This window comes from Eleutherodactylus coqui, chromosome 8 (assembly GCF_035609145.1).
Source record: "Eleutherodactylus coqui strain aEleCoq1 chromosome 8, aEleCoq1.hap1, whole genome shotgun sequence".
In the NCBI taxonomy this organism is placed as follows: Eukaryota; Metazoa; Chordata; class Amphibia; order Anura; family Eleutherodactylidae; genus Eleutherodactylus; species Eleutherodactylus coqui.
In genome coordinates this window covers 35,420,720-35,442,467 of record NC_089844.1, presented here as the reverse complement: position 1 = coordinate 35,442,467, position 21,748 = coordinate 35,420,720, and the positions used below count along the sequence as shown (strand labels likewise).

At 44.3% G+C, this 21,748-nt stretch overlaps 1 long non-coding RNA gene across 3 annotated transcripts; it reads right to left on the bottom strand.

Annotated features, from left to right (window-relative positions):
- Positions 1 to 2,105: 2,105 nt before the first annotated feature.
- LOC136577462 (uncharacterized) lies at positions 2,106 to 4,214 on the bottom strand. 3 transcript variants are annotated; one of them, XR_010786478.1, is made up of 3 exons: positions 3,955 to 4,214; positions 2,764 to 2,909; positions 2,106 to 2,538 (listed from the first exon to the last, which is right to left on the bottom strand). It is a non-coding gene; the product is annotated as an uncharacterized lncRNA (long non-coding RNA). The 3 variants fall into 3 exon arrangements; XR_010786479.1 differs by lacking the exon at positions 3,955 to 4,214 and adding an exon at positions 3,420 to 3,447; XR_010786477.1 differs by lacking the exon at positions 3,955 to 4,214 and having other exon boundaries at positions 2,764 to 3,004.
- Positions 4,215 to 21,748: the final 17,534 nt, after the last annotated feature.

The window sequence follows — 21,748 nt, the reverse complement described above, 5'->3', positions numbered from 1 at the left end:
TACAGCCGGAAATGTACGGTGCTGCGTCTGGCATAGACTGAAGTGGCAGCGGTGCGCACTCGTCATCAGCTGATTGGCAGGGATTCTGGGAGGCAGATCACCACTTCACTGCGCATAGATCATCAGTACTGGAGTCCCAGGGAACCCTTTTAACCCCTTGCCACCGCAGCACGTGAATGTACGTATATGTTAGGAAGCAGGTTTCTGGAATGGACTTGCATCTACATCCTACAGATCTGAGCCCACACCATCTACTGCTGAAGACTGTTGCTAATGACAGTTGGCCTCCCGCAGCCACAGAGGGGATGGGTGAGACAACAGATTCCCGCTGTTAACCCTTTCCAGTCCAATGTCGGGCCTGCCCCGACATCATAATTTCCCTCCACAGCTCCAATGTCGGGGCAGGCCCGACACTGCAGTGCAGGAGTGGATCTGCACCCGATCGTCAGGCACATCGGGTGCAGATGCACTCCTGCACTGGTCCTCATCGAAGACCCCCGAGGAGAAGGCAGAAAGGGATTTTAATCCTTTCTGCCTTCTCCTTTACACATTACTTAGCGCTATGTAATGCATAGATTCTGGCCGGCGATCATGTGACCGCCGGTGTTACCTGACCCCAGCAGTCACATGATCGCCGAACCGGGAGGCAGAAGGAGAGTACTGAAGACGCCGGACAGGTAAGCAGGTCCCTCCCTGCACCCTCCTGAACTCTGTCAGCTCTGGAGGGTGCAGGGAAAGTGTATTTTTTCTCACCCATTCTCCCCAGAACCAATTTATTTGGAGCTGGGGAGAATGGGTGAGAAAAAATAAGTGGATTGGAAAGGGTTAATGCTTTGCATGCAACGATTGCTCTTATTTCATTAGGTTTTTGTATGTAATCAGATATACTTCAGTCTAAGCCGACCTGAGTATAAGCCAAGGTACCAACTTTTACCCCAAAAACCTGGGGTCAATTATTGACTTGAGTATAAGCCAAGGGGTAATATTAGGTACCTCGGCTAACACTGGGATCGGCTATACTCGAGTATGCATTGTGGCTGCTGCTACAGGCCAAGTGGGCAGTATTGTCCGGGTCTCCTGGACTCATGGTTAGTGTAGGTAATAGCGGTATAACCAGGAGCTTAGAAGTTCGCCCGCTAGCTTCACGTTTTGTCTAAAATGTCAAGTAATACCTGTTCTTTATAATCAGCCTATCTGTTAGTAGTGGTTGCATTTTTGGCTTCTGTATGCAGTGTTTTCTATCTCTGTGTATTCTGTTCCGTCTCTGTTATATGCCATGCGTGTGTCCTGTTCTGTGGCTCCTAGGATCAGCTATGGCCCAGTTCCGAAGACCGCTGGGCCGCCCTCTTATTTGGGGATGTATATGCTTAGGTTGGGCCACTGTCGACACCCCCCCCCCCCCCCCCTCTTTAGCACAGGGTTAGTTGCATGGATTCCATGTGAATCTCCTGTGTTTCCTGTGTGCATGTATACTACTAGACTACTACTCCTTTGGTCACGATGGTGTTGGCAGTCTGCTCAATCTGCCCACACGATCATAACAGTCTGTTCAGAAAGCCACATAGTACTGATTACATTTTGGGTCCCATTTGTGCATACTAACATAACATTAGAGCCACAATGGGTACATTTCTGAAAACAATACAAACAGGGGTATCCATTTTGGGGTGTCAGTGCACATGAAAATGATGATTTTTGGTGGAAAAAAATTTAGAATAGCACATTAGCCGAAATAAAGCCTTATTATAATTTTTTTTTATCATAATTCCATTAATTCCTGAAAATGTGTGATCTAAATCCTCCTCACACCACTCAGTGAACACAAAGGGGTGTACTTTGTAAAATAGGGCCATTTTAGGGGGTATGTATTCTGACACCCACGAGCCTTTGCAATCTTGGCTCGGTGGAGGAAAAAGGATTTAGCAAAATGAGGAAAAATGAGGTTCAACTTGAATGTCTCCTAAATGGTTCCAAACAAAGGATGTTTTTGCAAATGTGCATCTAGAATAAAGTGAACAGATGGAAATATATGTTGGCAAGGATTTGTAGAGTATGCTTGCACATATGAGATATAACATTTGCAAATGTTAAAAAATTACAATGTCTTCAAAACTGTCAATATTCTTAATTTTAATTAATATACACAACTTCTAACTGCCCATTTTTACCACTTAAATGAAGTACAACAAGGCACAGAAAAAACAATGTAAGAATCACTTCGATTTGCAAACATGCCCATCTTGAAAGCGTCCTACTGAGCCAACATCTAGGACCGTCAGTCTCTGCTGCTTCAACAATGATTGTGAGCAAACGCAGTGTGGTAATCTGGAAATAACTTATCAGTTCACCTGTAAAGAAGAAGGAAAAAAAGTTTGCAAGAAAATAAATAAAAGCTTAGTCTATCCAAAAATACCAAAAAAAAAAAAAAAGGTGAGTCACCGGCAAAAAGCAGTCCATAAAACGAAGGGTTTCAAGATTGCTGAACGTCGAGGGTCTCTTCACTGTCCGCCAGCCTTCCCATTCTCAAGGACGTCAGATCTGCAGGAAATAACGAAAAATCAGCAGGTTAACAGTCACATCACACCAGTATTACTGATCCCTAGATCCGCTCCACCCACTTACATTGACCACTACTCCCCCAACCTGGTCAGAAGAATCATATATTATATATACACGTACACACGAAAACCTGCAAATATGCGCAAAATAAGCACATATGAGCAGATGCACGCAATGAAAATTTTAGCAGATGCAGCAGCTTACCTCGACGAGTTATGTCAGCTTGTGTGCAAGCGAAGCGAAATTCTTCTCAAAACGCGTCCAAACGTCAGGATCCTCTCCACACGTAAGTTTGCAAAAAAAAGCGCACAAATCTCGGGTGGCCGCGTCTCCCCACGTAGCGCACAAATCTGCAAAAAAAGACAGGTTGCGTCAGGTGGCGTCGCGCAAATCTCAGGTGACGTACTCACCACACGTAGCGCACAGCGCATTAATCTCAGGTAGGTACTCAGCACACAGCGCATTAATCTCAGGTAGGTACTCAGCACACAGCGCATTAATCTCAGGTAGGTACTCAGCACACAGCGCATTAATCTCAGGTAGGTACTCAGCACACAGCGCATTAATCTCAGGTAGGTACTCACCACACAGCGCATTAATCTCAGGTAGGTACTCACCACACAGTGCATTAATCTCAGGTAGGTACTCACCACACAGCGCATTAATCTCAGGTAGGTACTCACCACACAGCGCATTAATCTCAGGTAGGTACTCACCACACAGCGCATTAATCTCAGGTAGGTACTCACCACACATAGCAGCACAGCGCCTAAATCTCAGGTAGGTACTCACCACACAGCGCATTAATCTCAGGTAGGTACTCACCACACGTAGCGCATTAATCTCAGGTAGGTACTCACCACACAGCAGCACACAGCGCATTAATCTCAGGTAGGTACTCAGCACACAGCGCATTAATCTCAGGTAGGTACTCACCACACAGCGCATTAATCTCAGGTAGGTACTCAGCACACAGCGCATTAATCTCAGGTAGGTACTCAGCACACAGCGCATTAATCTCAGGTAGGTACTCAGCACACAGCGCATTAATCTCAGGTAGGTACTCACCACACAGCACATTAATCTCAGGTAGGTACTCAGCACACAGCGCATTAATCTCAGGTAGGTACTCAGCACACAGCGCATTAATCTCAGGTAGGTACTCAGCACACAGCGCATTAATCTCAGGTAGGTACTCAGCACACAGCGCATTAATCTCAGGTAGGTACTCACCACACAGCACATTAATCTCAGGTAGGTACTCACCACACAGCACATTAATCTCAGGTAGGTACTCAGCACACAGCGCATTAATCTCAGGTAGGTACTCAGCACACAGCGCATTAATCTCAGGTAGGTACTCACCACACAGCACATTCTCAGGTAGGTACTCACCACACAGCGCAGAAATCTTCCTCTTCCACGTTGAAAGTAGTATAAAAGGCTCCAACCATCAGCTTCCTCTGTAGGCTCGGAATTCGCGGGCAAATTCAAGTACCGGTGACGTCACCGGTCACGTGAGGCGCGGGCACAGCTCTCATCGTGCACGGCAGCTGAACTGTACTGCTCGTGCACAATGGGAGGTCACATGGTGCCGATTCCAGCCACCTCATTGGCTGGAATCGGCAGCAGGAATAACCGCAGTGTAAACTACTAATATGCGTCCAGCAGTTGACAGCCTTACCCAGGCATCCTAGGACCCTCCAAGGTAGGAAGCTTGCTGCTAAAGAGGTGGAAGGAGATAACCAGTGAACCCATAATCAGTGATTGTGCTGTCGCCAAGGGCATCTAATATCCACCCGGCCGGGATTAGGGATCGGTGTAATGTGTGTGTGTGTGGGGGGGGGGGGGGAAACGCAGTATTTTCTCGCGATGCGACAGCGCTACAGATCGCATGTATGTGAAGCCCAGGCTTTCCAATGGGTTCCTTCACATTAGTGATGTTTTGTAGGCTGCTACATTGTGGGTTGCTGAATATTGCCGCGATTGCAATATTTTGTAGCCCATGTTTCTCTATGGAGCCTTCCTTTCTTGTGCATCGCATGAAAACGCGGTTTTCATGCGGTGCGACACAACTTTTACAATAGGAAATCCTACTGTTTCCCCTAAAATAAGCCCTAGCTGCATTAAGTCGCATGTCTCTTCTGCAGCTCCGTAGTCTTCAGGGAGTGCTTCCTGGTCAGGAAGCGTCGCGGCTCAACCAGAGCCAGCACTAGATGAACCAATTACAACCATCGTAGGAGACGTGCAGCGAAGCGGACAATGCCTCTTAGGTGATGTATTGGTTTTTTTTTGTTTTTCATGCAGCTAGGGCTTTTTTTCAGGGTAGGGCTTATATCTCAAGCCTCCCCTGAAAATCCCAGCAAAAGAGTACTACAAAGCTGCACAACTTTGTAGTGAAACAAAATCGCGAAATCAACACGAGAAAATGCAGCGATATCGCACAGTACACAGATGGATATCGCTGTCGCACGTGTGACAGAGGCCTTAGGGAGTAGTTACATTTAGGTGTCATTCACACTGGCGGATGCAGTTTTGGTCCATGTGATATGTAGCATTTTGACGGGCTGAAGCTGTGCATATTCACAGCATATTTCAACCTTATGGTTTTTTTTGCACATATTCACTGCATTTTAATGTGCGCAAATAAAACCACAAGAAAGTTCTATAGATTTCTGCTGCCTTCATGTGTAAATATGCATGTATCATATGTAATCACTGCGTATTTATGTGATCCCACTGACTTTAATTCAGTCTTTAGTATGGACCAGACTGTTAGGAGATGTTGGAACCAGTGGATGTGTGAGGGTACACAAGGTGACTGGGCTCAGGATGCCCTCTACAGACCACCATTAAAAAGCAGCATCTGTCCAGACTGTTAGGAGGTGTTGGAACCAGTGGATGTGTGAGGGCACACAAGGGGACCGGGCTCAGGACCTCCGACAGACCACCAGTAGAGAGGAGCGTCTGACCAGGCTGTTAGGAGGTGTTGGAACCAATGGATGTGTGAGGGCACACAAGGTGACTGGGCTCAGGATGCCCTCTACAGACCACCATTAAAAAGCAGCATCTGTCCAGACTGTTAGGAGGTGTTGGAACCAGTGGATGTGTGAGGGCACACAAGGGGACCGGGCTCAGGACCTCCGACAGACCACCAGTAGAGAGGAGCGTCTGACCAGACTGTTAGGGGGTGTTGGGACCAGTGGATGTGTGAGGGCACACAAGGTGACCGGGCTCAGGGAACCCCCTACAGACCACCAGTAGAGAAGAGCGTCTGACCAGACTGTTAGAGGGTTGTTGGGACCAGTGGATGTGGCACACAAGGTGACTGAGCTCAGGACGCCCCCGCCAGACCACCTGTAGAGAGGGTCGTCTGATCGTCCCATAAGCACCAGCAGCTGCAATTGTTTCATTGTCCACCATCTAGAGACGGGGAGCACCATCGTTACACCCTTGTGTCTGTCAGAACCGTTTCCAGGCACTTTGCTGAAGGACATTTGGTCACATGGTCCCCATTACATGTACTGCCTCTTACACCCACCATCGACTACCGTTTGCAGGGGTGTCATGAACAATGAAACTGAACGCTACAGGGTAGAACTGGGTTGTCTTCTGCGATGAATCCAGGTTTAGTTTGGCCGCTGATAACGGCCGGGTTCATGTCTGGAGACCTCCGGGTGAGCGCCTCAATCCTGCCTTTGCTGTGGAGCGGTACACTGCCCCCTGCTGGTGTGATGGTCTGGGGGGCAATCACATACAACAGTTGATCACCCCTAGTGGTGGTACGATGGACAATGACAGCTCAATGATATGTTCAGGACATCCTGCAGCCACATGTGTTCCTCTCATGGCGACTTCCAGCAGGATAATGCTCGACTGCACACACAAGGGGGTCACCGGAGCCCCCACAACATTGTCACACTTCTGTGGCTGCCTGGTCATCAGATATATCACCAATAGAACATGTATGACACCATCTGGGATGTCAACTTCAACAGCCTATGAGTTTGAATGATCTAGAGCAGGGGTGTCAAACTTATTTTTACCGAGGGCCACATCGGCCTTCAAAGGGCCAGTTGTAAGACTGTATAGTAAGGGCTCATTCACATGAGCATATTTACCTCATCTTGGAATTTTTCAGCTGCCAGAAAGAACTCAAAAAAGGTCAGAAGGAGCAAAAATGCTCTGAAGGTGAAAGAGCAGGTACTCATTAAGGGCTCCTGCAGACTGGCGAGAGCGATATTGGGCTGTAGTTCACGGCCCAATATCACCCTCGCAGTCCTGAAAACCTCTGGATGCGGGGAGTTTTCACAAGGAGACAGCCTCTCATCACTGCGGGCGCTCCCTTTATCTCTGCCGCGGCGGCCACAGCTGTGGCAGGAGATAGCGATCTTCTCCCGTTGATTTCAATGGGGCGGATGCTGCGGCTGTTGGCCCATTGAAAACAATGGGTGATATTGCAAACAGAATGGACATGCTGCGATATGTTTCCTGCATTGCAACTCTGAACCATGCCAGGAAACATCGCAAGCGTGTATGACTCTGATCAAAAGAATGGGATACATATTTGTGCGTTTCACAACGCAATTTTCTTGCCAGTGTGAAATAATCCTAAGAGTTTTCTTAGGATGACCTCTTTGTATATTGTGCCCGTACTTGTTGTGCAGTATATGCTCCGACCAGTCCTCCCGGGGTCTCCTACATACCGCGCTCTCAGGGGATTGCCTGCAAACACAGCAGGCGCCTCCTGGGTACACTCTGAGAAGAAAAGCAAGCAATGCACCGGGTGCCAGCTGAATAAATCACTGTTGGCATTTGAGACAGGAGCCAGCGGGCACATATGTTACCAACATGACTTGCTGACAGGTTCCTGATGGTACATGTGAGAGTAGAGGGCGCCTGTCATATCAGCCCGCTGCCAGCAAGATGCCAGTGGCTGTGCCTGCCCCCTGCTGCCCTTACAGCATCCCATAGGATAAAGACGGCAACTTCTCAAGACATAAACCTGCAGAACGGACGTCTTTGTTCCATGTTAGCATTAGTTTACACTGCAGGTTATGTCATCTATATATGGAAATCCAGAGGGGGACACAATGTTACACACAATGGGGTTTCCTTTATATTGTTCATTAGCCATTGCCGGACTTGGGGGTTCACATACTAACCAATATGTATATATACTGAATGGCCACTTTATTAGAGTCCCCGAGCCTTCACGATTGGAAGGTCCATGACCCCAGAGTGCAGCATAAAATCACATGATAAGTTTTCCGTGGATCAGTTTCTGTGTGAATCCACATTAGACGGGAAAATCCAGCGTTTGGAGCGACCTCCAACAAGGCCGGGTCATAGGTGCTGGACTAGCCCGGGCCAGGATGTCACTGCCAACAGTGTGCGGATTTCTCGTACAATAGGCCACCTGCAGATGTCCGGGTCGGATCTAGCTGCAAGAATTCTCTCAGCGGGACCTGACCCGAGCGTCTGCAGAGAGCAGAGCGTCACTCACCTGCTCCCGCGGCCCCGGCTCTTTCCTGTGCCAGCTGCCAGGCAGCCAGCGCATGCGCAGAGCAGAGCCAACGGCCAAGGAGTGACGTTTCTGTGCGGGGCTCTGCGAGACCCAGACAGAAATAGGGCATGTCGCGATTTGCTTGCCGCGTGACATCTCGCGCGGCCGTCTGCCTAGGATTGCGTTTGCTAACGCAATCCTATGCCAGCTTCCACAGGCGGAAATTCCGCGGGAAAGAAATTCCGCGGGTAGAAATTCCCACCACGGAATTTCTACCCATCTGCAGGCGGCCATAGTTTGAGAAATATACAGAGATTGGTGTGATTGAGAAAAAAAACATCCAGCAAAAGGGGAGCCTGTAGATGGAAAAAAAACTCATCACTGAAAGGGGTCAGAGGAGGATGTCAGGAATCGTTCTGATGAACAGGTGCTGCACAGTCCGGAGCAGCAGAATACAACACTGGTGCTCCAACTAACGTGTCCAAATGTACAACACGCTGTTCTTTAGGCTGGGGTCACGCAGGCGTATGATTACCGCATATTACGTGTGCATTGTACGCCGAAATGATATGCAGTAATTCAAAGGCAATCCATTACATTTCCTTACTCAGTCATGCTCACATTAGCGTGGCGGAATGTCCAATACACGAGCACAAAAAAGAATGCAGCATGTTCCATGTTGTTGCGTGTATACGCGGGGTAGAGGCAATTGTTCTCAACGGTGTAGAAAAAAAAAAATAAAATACATTTTTTTAAAATGGATGGACCGCGCATGATAGCATGCATGAGATACGCTGTGATATGCAGTAAGATTTAGCTGCGATACGCGGCAGTATGATGGGCCACTGCCGGCTCCACAGCGTGGCTAATGCTAAAAGGGGGCAAAAGAGCGCAATGATTGTATCACTAAGCAGTGGAATAACATCTCCTGGTGTTTTGGTGCGCAATTACACACACCTGGGCCTACCAAGTCAGCGGGCCCGCCTATTCTAACACGGTGCTGATATCACACTCGCCCGTCTGAAGTTAGCCTTAGCCTAGGGATACAAAGAAGAATGTTCCAGTTAGGGCTCGTTCACATGGGCGTATTTGCATAGCGTTTAATGCACGCAACACTGCGTACTTGTAAATGCTAAAAAACACACAAAATCGCATTGCTGTTGTGGGAAGATTCGCAGCGAATACACAGTTTACCTGCGTATTTACACACGCTCATTGATTTCACTTACGGTGTTAAGGCTCAGTCACACAAGGAAATTGGTGCAGCTAAATTGCACACGCATAAAAAAAAAAATTGCGACTATTACAACCAATAGCTTTCTATGGAAACGTTCAGACGAAGGATTTTAGCCACACAAAAAATAAATAAATAAAGCACAACTAAAAAAAAAAAAAAATAGGACGTCAGCGACTCAAATTCCCTGCTGCGCAAAACTATAGGTCTTGACCAATCTTTGGTGCGCAAAGCCCAGGAGTTTCTATAGGCTCCTATGGCAGCTGAAAAAAAAAAAAGGAGGGGGAGAGAGTTTAGCTGCGGCTAACGCTCCGAAAGACGACCAGCGCCCGAATTTTACACACTAAAAGTCATTATGAGAATTTATACCAACCGAGGGAATTCCGAACAGCAGCGCGTTTTTTTCTGCAACACGCAGCTCTAGATTGTGTGAATGGGTGATTAACGCTAATGAAACTTTAGATTAGATCGATGAAAATCGCTTATTCCGCAATTTTGGGGGAAGTTAGGCACAATTTTTTTGCATGCAGAATTTTTGTGCAATTAGGTCCTATGTGTGAACGAGCCCTTAATTTGCACCATGTTCGGACATACTGTGTATATTTCCAAAAGAGGCAGCACATTGCGTGAAGAAAATAACTTCATATGAATGAACCTATCGAATTCAATGGGCTCTATTCACTGCGTATTACCAGTTTGAATGGCAGCCGCTCTACGCAAATTGTGTAGCCGTGCTGAGCCACGACTTATTGTAGCGCAAGATGCATCCGTGGTATTACATCTGTAAGTCTAATTATAACATAGTACTTGGACAACTGCATAGAGGTCCCTTCTCTCCTCCATATGCCAGTCAGTGTTGCATGCTACCTGAGGATACTTGGGTGGGGACCTCTGCGCCCCCCAACTGTCCGAACGTTCCACAGCAGTACTCCACATTGTGCCTGACAAAATGCTCTCCAAATGTCTCTGGCACCAGGAGCCGCCACAGAATCAGCAACTTCTCGAAAGAGTGATGAATATTTTATCACCGCAGACAAGATACAGCAACAAATCTCAGCCGTCCAATCTGGCTACAGCTGGCGAGCAATAAAAAATTAGTTACATGAAAAAAAGGGAATTTCTGCCAAACTTACAAAATGTGGATACTAATCAAACCAGCGGCACCAACCTGCAGGACACCGAAGCGGCTCTGATAGAAACGCTGAAGGGTTTTAGGTCGTCCATCAACAGCACGTATTTCAAATTCTTGGATGTGAAACGATGTCACCGACACAAGGTCATTCACCGCTCTGCTGTCCAGAGTTATAGCTCACCGTCCTAGACGGCTCCACAAAGGTAAAGAATCAGAAAACCTCAAAGAGCACTGCCCCTGTGTAGAAGTACTATAATACTGCCCCCTTATGTACAAGAATATAACAACTATAATACTGCCCCCTATGTACAAGAATACAACTACTATAATACTGCCCCCTATGTACAAGAATACAACTACTATAATACTGCCCCCTATGTACAAGAATACAACTACTATAATACTGCCCCCTATGTACAAGAATATAACTACTATAATACTGCCACCTGCGTGCAAGAATATAACCACTATAATACTGCCCCCTATGTACAAGAATATAACCACTATAATACTGCCCCCTATGTACAAGAATATAACTTCTATAATACTGCCCCCTATGTACAAGAATACAACTACTATAATACTAACCCCTAAGTACAAGAATATAACTACTACAATACTGCCCCCTGCGTGCAAGAATATAACCACTATAATACTGCCCCTATGTACAAGAATATAACCGCTATAATACTGCCCCCTATGTGCAAGAATACAACTGCTATAATACTGCCCCCTATGTGCAAGAATACAACTACTATAATACTGCCCCCTATGTACAAGAATACAACTACTATAATACTGCCCCCTATGTACAAGAATACAACTACTATAATACTGCCCCCTATGTACAAGAATATAACTACTACCGTATAATACTACCCCCTATGTACAAGAATACAACTACTATAATACTGCCCCCTATGTACAAGAATACAACTACTATAATACTGCCCCCTATGTACAAGAATACAACTACTATAATACTGCCCCCTATGTACAAGAATACAACTACTATAATACTGCCCCCTATGTACAAGAATATAACTACTATAATACTGCCACCTGCGTGCAAGAATATAACCACTATAATACTGCCCCCTATGTACAAGAATATAACCACTATAATACTGCCCCCTATGTACAAGAATATAACTTCTATAATACTGCCCCCTATGTACAAGAATACAACTACTATAATACTAACCCCTAAGTACAAGAATATAACTACTACAATACTGCCCCCTGCGTGCAAGAATATAACCACTATAATACTGCCCCTATGTACAAGAATATAACCGCTATAATACTGCCCCCTATGTGCAAGAATACAACTGCTATAATACTGCCCCCTATGTGCAAGAATACAACTACTATAATACTGCCCCCTATGTACAAGAATATAAGCACTATAATACTGCCCCCATGTACAAGAATATAAGCACTATAATACTGCCCCCCTATGTGCAAGAATATAACCACTATAATACTGCCCCCCTATGTGCAAGAATATAACCACTATAATACTGCCCCCTATGTGCAAGAATATAACCACTATAATACTGCCCCCTATGTGCAAGAATACAACCACTATAATACTGCCCCCTATGTACAAGAATACAACTACTATAATACTGCCCCCCTATGTGCAAGAATACAACTACTATAATACTGCCCCCCTATGTGCAGGAATACAACTACTATAATACTGCCCCCCTATGTGCAAGAATACAACTACTCTAATACTGCCCCCCTATTTGCAAGAATACAACTACTCTAATACTGCCCCCCTATGTGCAAGAATACAACTACTCTAATAGTGCCCCCCCCCTGTGCAAGAATACAACTACTCTAATACTGCCCCCCTATGTGCAAGAATACAACTACTCTAATACTGCCCCCCCCTATGTGCAAGAATACAACTACTCTAATACTGCCCCCCCCCCCCATGTGCAAGAATACAACTACTCTAATACTGCCCCCCTATGTGCAAGAATACAACTACTCTAATACTGCCCCCCTATGTGCAAGAATACAACTACTCTAATACTGCCCCCCTATGTGCAAGAATACAACTACTCTAATACTGCCCCCCTATGTGCAAGAATACAACTACTCTAATACTGCCCCCCTATGTGCAAGAATACAACTACTCTAATACTGCCCCCCCATGTGCAAGAATACAACTACTCTAATACTGCCCCCCCTATGTGCAAGAATACAACTACTCTAATACTGCCCCCCCTATGTGCAAGAATACAACTACTCTAATACTGCCCCCTACGTGCAAGAATACAAGTACTCTAATACTGCCCCCTACGTGCAAGAATACAACTACTCTAATATTGCCTCCCATGTATGACAATACAATAAATAAGCAGTATTACAATACAGTATGATGCAGTTGTATGCATCTTTTCTCTTGCCTGAATATTACCGCTCTTTAGCTCGCTGACACCTGCTGTTGACCTTGAATATTTGTATAGTATAATTGTGCCCCTATATAGAACGCTCTCCACCAATAACCAGACCAATTTATCTGGGCTTTCTTTATGATTAAAGTTTTCCACTTCCTTTATTAATTTTCTTTCCGGTCAGTGAACTCTGTCCAGTTTCATTAGGTTCTTATTTACAACTCGAAGTCCAGTAATCTGACACATTATAGGTTGTGTTTATTTATTTTTGCATCCTATTTCATAGATGGAAATCAGTGTTTAGATTTTCTGTGTTTAATTAGACCAGTTTCGCACAGTCGGAGGCTCTGTCGAGATCCCACTCAAAATACTGTAGAAAAAGAGGCGCATGCAGAGTTTTTTCTTCCGTCCAAAATTTGCGCACCTGAGCGGAAACTGAACGAACCCCATTATAGTCAACGAGATCCAGTCGGGGCTGTTCTATTCCTTCCAGAGATGCAGCAGTGGGGATTTCCCGTTCCTGCTCCGCAAACGGAGTAGGAAAGCGGAACCCTGAGCGCAGGTGTGAAACCACCCTTAAGCTGCAGTCCCATCAGCGTCAAGGGCTCAGTCACACAGGAGTTTTCACGCACAGATTTTTTAACGCATAACTGATGTGTTCAATAATTTGTGTGACCTAAGCGGGCGTTGCGGCAGAAAAAAAAATGCTGCTAGCAGGGTTTATCCACTCAAAAGAGCTCAGTCACATGGGCATTTCCCGCTATCCCCTGCTGCGGCTGTGACAGCTATAGCAGAGGATTTCGTCATCTCCGCGGGGTGTCCCATTGTCACTGGACACTGACAGCATTGTCACAGTGTCAAATGACAATAGGACTCCGCATGGAGATTAATAAATCCTCTGCCACAGCTGTGGCAGAGCAGCACGATGTTCTCTCATTGAATTCAATGGAGCCTGCGCTATGGGCTGCAGGCAAGGCCTGCCATGATTTTCGGGAAATGGTTTCAAATATAAGCCCTTCCCTGAAAATCAATCCAAAAATGTGTAAAAGAAAATAAAAATGTATACTCACCTCTCTGCAGCTGCCGGGGCTCAGCCGCGTTTAGCCGGCTCTTCTCTCGGACTGAGCTGAGTAGTATTCAGCAGCCGGGGATTTAAAATCCCCCCTTGCTGAATGGGCTGCCTCTGATTGTCTGAGCACTATGACCACATACACAGAACACTGGTTTGCCGCAGAACGCAGTTACATGTGTTCCGTGTACCAGCGTCCTATAATTTTTGCCGCAGGCGTTTTTCCACATGTAAAATTCGCACATGTGACCGCTGCTATTGAAAAGAATTGGTTCTATTTAGTGCGAGTTTTTTGACGTGGGGAAAAACGCACAGGTGACTGAGCCCTTAGGGTCAATTCAGGGTTTCTGTCTCTCTGCTCCATTGTTTGAGGAGAGAAACTGAAATAAACTGGAAAAAAAATCATCAGTTTTTTTTACCCATTGACTTCAATGGGGTTAGCAAATGAAAAGGCTTCTGTTCGTTTCTATTCCATCAGGTTTCTGGTACTTTGGAGAGGAGAATAGCGCAGTGTAATTTTTCCATTTAAAAAAAAAAAAAAAAAAAAAAACACAAAAACCTGATGGAATTAAAGCAAACGGAAGCCTTTCCAATTTTTAAAACCACATTGAAATCAATTGGGAAAAACTTTTTTCCGTTTTATTTCTGTTTCTCTCCTCTAAAACAACGGAGCAGAGAGACAGAAACCCCGAACTGATCCCAACGCAGCTGTGACAGCCTGAATGAAGCAGAGGTGCAGCTATTGGGCTTGTAGAGGTAGTAGCTGTATAAGGGTCCTGGTGCTTGAGGGGGTCCAAATGCTCACTTGCCACATAAGAAGACATCAGTATTATAAACAGCACATGATAGGTAGTTAGAGGGGTTCTGGAGTTTGCATTAGCAATCACTTAAAGGTATTCCTGGCATTTACTATTAATAGCAGGCTATCCTTAGCATAGGTTATCAATAGTTGATCAGTTGGGGTCTGTCGCTCGGGATCCCTGAAGATCAGTTGATCATTGGTGGTCAGAGACGCAAGTGTAATAGAAAGCATCATTCCCATTGGTTTCAATGGCAGTCAAGCTGGCTACTACACTTCCGTCCGTGACCACCAATGACGATGTCCAGCCTGCACTGATAGTGGGCTGGAAGATCAGCTGTTAGGCCAGGATCCCGAGCGGTGGAGCTCTGCTGCTCAACTACTGATGACCCATCCCAAGGATAGGTCATCAATACTAAAAGTCCCAGAATACCCCTTTAAAACCGTACAATGATACATCTGTTTGCTACAAACCTGCCGCAGCAACGAGCGCATGCTATAGGAGACGCACATCATGTAACGCCAGTAAATTGGCACCTCCATCCTGCCATGTTTTAAGACATATACAGCCTCTGATTGTACAGGTGATGTCAACCTTTATCTTTCTGCTGGTAGAGCATATAAAAGTGCGGTTCGCCCTCTGCTGGTAAAAGCAGTGCAGTACAGCAATGAACCAGTAATTAACCAATCACCTGAAATACAATATCTCAAGACTCAAAATATCTCAAACTGCCAACTTAGGGGGAAATTTATTAAGATCGGTATTTAAACGCCAGTCTTATTATATTCACCGTTGCACAATAAGCCTAATATATGAAGAGGTATCACGACACCTCCATGTGCCAACACAGAAGCCAGCTTAATTGCGGCATACAACTCTAGTATAATTTACACCAGTTTCTGGCATAAATGTGTTAGACCACCTCTGACCAGCAAGTCCCCTTTGCAGGAAAGAAGTAGATAGGTAAAGGTAAACAAGCACCGAGTCATGATTGACTCCTAGGGTGACCCGTCCGTCAGTACGTAGGCATCAGCAGCACTGCCAGGAAACCAACAATGTGGGAAGTGGATAGTAGCTCCAGGAATCAGGATGAAACTCCTCAATCCTTAGACATAACCTCCAAAAGAAAAAGCCCGGAGCAGCATAAATCATCCAAAAAACGTTGCATCAACTGATGATGCGTCTGTTTCTCCAGGCAAGGTTTCAACCACAAACACTTGAAGAAGACCGTGTTTGTGGTCGAAACGTTGTCTGGAGAAATTAAGACGCATCATCAGTTGATGCAATGTTTTTTGCACTATTCATGCTGCTCCGGACTTTCTTTGGCAGGTTATGACCCCTGGGGTGACGTCACATTGTGACGTTTTCTAGGCAAGCTGTTTTTTGCAGGGTGGTTTTGCCATTGCCTTCCCCATTCATCTTTAACCCCCCAGCAAGGTGCGTACTCATTTTACCGATGACGTCGGAGCTCTAAGGAACCCCATACAGCGTTTCATTGTCTGCTCCGGATTACACTGCAACACATTTTTAAACAATTTTGGTAACAGAAAGTAATTGATATGTTTCTGTAAAATTAAAACCCGCTGAATATACTAGTAAGACCGGCTTAAGACGACTGTATATCGGCCGGGTTTTCACGCCAGCCGATATACGGTGTCCCTCTCTGCAAGGGGAGGAGGCTGGAAGAGGCGGGAGCAGTGCACTGAGCTCCTGCCCCTCGCCACAATTTGCATTGGAAGGGGGCAAGGCAGGGGCGGAGCTAAATTCCAAGACTTGGCTCCACACCTGCCTCACCCCTCCCATTGCAAATAGTGATGAGGGGCGGAGATGGGGCAGAAGCTCAGTGCACTGCTCCCGACTCTTCCAGCCTCCTTCCCCTGCAGAGTGGGACACCGTATATCGGCCGGGCATGAAAACCTGGCTAATATATGGTCGTCTGAATAAGCCCTAAAACTGAAAACTAGGGGCACATCTCATTTTCAAGTTATTTAGCCCCTTAGTGACCAAGCATTTTGTTTTTGTTTAAAAAAAAAAAAAAAAAAAAAAGAATTGTAACTCCCTTATTTATCCATCGACGTCGCTGTATGAGGGCTTGTTTTTTGCGGGACGAGTTGTGTTTTTCAATGGTGCCATTTACTTACCATATAATGTACTGAAAAACTTTTTAAAAAGTTCTAAGTGGAATAAAGTGAAGAAAAACACGAAATGTTGCCATCTTTCAGTGCGCCTTATTTCTCCGGCGCACAAACTACAACAAAAATGACCTGATATCTTTATTCTATGAGTCAGTACGATTACTACAATACTAAACTTACGTAGGTTTTTTTTTTTGCTGTAGTACTTGTTTTTTTCAAAGACATTGAATTTGTTTTAAATTATTTTCTGCGCACAGTAATGCTTTTATTTTTCCGTCCACATAGTTGTGCGAGGGCTCATTTCTTGCGGGACGTCCTGTGGTTTGTGTTAGTACCATTTTGTAAAACATATGCCTTTTTGACCGCTTTTTATTGCATTGCATCTTTGAGAAAGAATGACAAAAAACCCACGCATTTCTGGGGTTCATTTTTTTTTTCAGAGGACGTTCACCATGCAGAGTAAATAATGCGTTACTTTAATAGATCAGACTTTTACGGATGCAGCGATACTAAACATGCTTATTGTATTATGATGTTGATCATTTTATTTAGTCTAACCGCTGACCTGTAAAAACACAGTTCATTATTTAGCACAGGTCCTAAACCAGCAGCCGTGTGCTTACACCCCCAGTCCCCTTCACTAGATTACACCAGTCAGTGCTGAAACACTGCTACTAGAATTCCCTAATAATTACGAGTCCTGCGGGTAACACAGCTGATTTCAAGTCAAAATGCGGATTAAGACTCTGTTTTAGATGTGGAATTTGCTGCGGACATTCTGTTACATTACCACCCCGTGTAAACACACCCTTAAAGGGAATCTGTCACCTACTTGCAGCCCTGTAAGCTAAAATTACTGTCTGAAAGTAGGTGACCCTCTGAGTCCAGAGATGTGTTATACTTACCTCCCCCGTTGTTCCCCCAGTGTCTACACTGGAAGCCGACACTCAACTGAGCGGCGATGCCAAGTAGTCCGCCTATCCTAATGCACCAAGCGGCAGCTTCCAGCGCTGACCCTGAGGGAACAATGGGAGAGGTAAGTATTAGGCCTCCTTCACGGGCAACAAAGTCGCGCGATTTTGTCACGTTGCTACAAATCGCATGTATGAAAAGCCCATGCTTTCCTTCACACAGGCAACAATGCAACACAATTACCTCGCCAGACCAGCGATATGCCTGAGACACGCGAGGTTTTGTAGTCCACATTTCTCTCTGAAGCCTTCCTCTTTGTGGGCCAGAGCTCAGGATCCAAGATGGCACCCACTTCCTGTGCTGACGCTGCCCCCTCTGCCGAGCACTAGTTGTGTCCTCCGCGGAAAGTGGAGAGACTGTCCTTCTTTATTTGGACCTCATGGGCAACGTAAAGTGACCAGGGGGTCTGGATTCAGCCCTTAAATTTGATACATGTAGCATTAATAATATCAAAAATGCGGTATGTCAGATAAGACTAGAACAATCCCAATGGCTATATTAATAGATGCACAATACACAAAGATTCACATCGTACAATGCGAAGTAAAGCACATCTTAGCAGTATGCCTTAGGGCCCTTTTACACAGGACACTGGCATACCACTAGGGGTTGTAATTGTGACCCGGACCATTAGTGAACAGAGGCCCACGGGCCCCTGCCATAAAATCTATCAGCGCCACAGGCCAACTATGGTTGACAATCAGGGAAAGGAGGGCCGATCACCCGGGCAGACAATTCCATGCTGCAGACTTCCCTGGCGCGGTTCTCCCTACCACTGAGAGACGGCAGTCTATCAGTGCATTGCCAGCCGTGTGATTGGTCTGGCCAGCGGTGACTGATAGCGAAGGAGGAGAGCGGACCATGCGGTGTAACCAGGTATATATTGTACATACTTATACATTTATAGCTGATATAAGTGATATACACTGTATAACTTATACCAGCTGTACATATATAATTATATACAGGAGATACCCAGGTTATACCAGCATGCTCCATATCACTATATACAGGAGATGTATAACATATACCAGCTGTACATGAATAATTATATACAAGAGATACCCAGGTTATACCAGCATGCTCCATATCACTATATACAGGAGATGTATAACATATACCAGCTGTACATATATAATTATATACAGGAGATACCCAGGTTATACCAGCATGCTCCATATCACTATATACAGGAGATGTATAACATATACCAGCTGTACATATATAATTATATACAAGAGATACCCAGGTTATACCAGCATGCTCCATATCACTATATACAGGAGATGTATAACATATACCAGCTGTACATGAATAATTATATACAAGAGATACCCAGGTTATACCAGCATGCTCCATATCACTATATACAGGAGATGTATAACATATACCAGCTGTACATATATAATTATATACAAGAGATACCCAGGTTATACCAGCATGCTCCATATCACTATATACAGGAGATGTATAACATATACCAGCTGTACATATATAATTATATACAAGAGATACCCAGGTTATACCAGCATGCTCCATATCACTATATACAGGAGATGTATAACATATACCAGCTGTACATATATAATTATATACAAGAGATACCCAGGTTATACCAGCATGCTCCATATCACTATATACAGGAGATGTATAACATATACCAGCTGTACATATATAATTATATACAAGAGATACCCAGGTTATACCAGCATGCTCCATATCACTATATACAGGAGATGTATAACATATACCAGCTGTACATATATAATTATATACAAGAGATACCCATGTTATACCAGCATGCTCCATATCACTATATACAGGAGATGTATAACATATACCAGCTGTACATGAATAATTATATACAAGAGATACCCAGGTTATACCAGCATGCTCCATATCACTATATACAGGAGATGTATAACATATACCAGCTGTACATGAATAATTATATACAAGAGATACCCAGGTTATACCAGCATGCTCCATATCACTATATACAGGAGATGTATAACATATACCAGCTGTACATGAATAATTATATACAGGAGATACCCAGGTTATACCAGCATGCTCCATATCACTATATACAGGAGATGTATAACATATACCAGCTGTACATGAATAATTATATACAGGAGATACCCAGGTTATACCAGCATGCTCCATATCACTATATACAGGAGATGTATAACATATACCAGCTGTACATGAATAATTATATACAGGAGATACCCAGGTTATACCAGCATGCTCCATATCACTATATACAGGAGATGTATAACATATACCAGCTGTACATGAATAATTATATACAGGAGATACCCAGGTTATACCAGCATGCTCCATATCACTATATACAGGAGATGTATAACATATACCAGCTGTACATGAATAATTATATACAGGAGATACCCAGGTTATACCAGCATGCTCCATATCACTATGTACAGGAGATGTATAACATATACCAGCTGTACATGAATAATTATATACAGGAGATACCCAGGTTATACCAGCATGCTCCATATCACTATATACAGGAGATGTATAACATATACCAGCTGTACATGAATAATTATATACAGGAGATACCCAGGTTATACCAGCATGCTCCATATCACTATATACAGGAGATGTATAACATATACCAGCTGTACATGAATAATTATATACAGGAGATACCCAGGTTATACCAGCATGCTCCATATCACTATGTACAGGAGATGTATAACATATACCAGCTGTACATGAATAATTATATACAGGAGATACCCAGGTTATACCAGCATGCTCCATATCACTATGTACAGGAGATGTATAACTTATACCAGCTGTACATGAATAATTATATACAGGAGATACCCAGGTTATACCAGCATGCTCCATATCACTATGTACAGGAGATGTATAACTTATACCAGCTGTACATGAATAATTATATACAGGAGATACCTAGGTTATACCAGCATGCTCCATATCACTATATACAGGAGATGTATAACATACCATCTGTACATATATTATATACAGGAGATACCCAGGTTATACCAGCATGCTCTATATCACTATATACAGGAGATGTATAACGTATACCAGCTGTACATATATTATATACAGGAGATACCCAGGTTATGCCAGCATGGTCCATATCACATGCATACATCTCCCTGTATATAGTGACACTGCCCATGCTAGTATAACCTGGGTATCTCCTGTATATAATTATATATGTACAGCTGATATTAGTTATACATCCTGTATATAGGGACACTGACCATACTGGTATAACCTGCGTATCTCATGTATATAATTATATATGTACAGCTGGTATTAGTTATACATCCTGTATATAGTGACACTAACCATGCTGGTATAACCTGGGTATCTCATGTATATAATTATATATGTACAGCTGGTATTAGTTATACATCCTGTATATAGTGACACTAACCATGCTGGTGTAACCTGGGTATCTCATGTATATAATTATATATGTACAGCTGGTATTAGTTATACATCCTGTATATAGTGACACTAACCATGCTGGTATAACCTGGGTATCTCCTGTATATATATATATATATATATATTATATACAGCTGGTATTAGTTATACATCCTGTATATAGTGACACTAACCATGCTGGTATAACCTGGGTATCTCCTGTATATGACTGCACACTTCACACCAATTTAAAAAATGCATCAAAACCTGTATTCAGCCCTGAGGCAGGCATTGGATAGGTGGACCGGAGATTAGAAATGAGGTTTAAAAGGTGTGTCAACCTAGGTGTTACTCGCTTACAGGATCGCCATCTTCTCCATCCAATGGGGTTGGCACCACTCCATAGAGACTCAGGGGAGCGGATCACTTCAAACTCTGGCTTTGCAAGCTTTATTTCACAAAGGAAAAAGGGTACAGCATCAA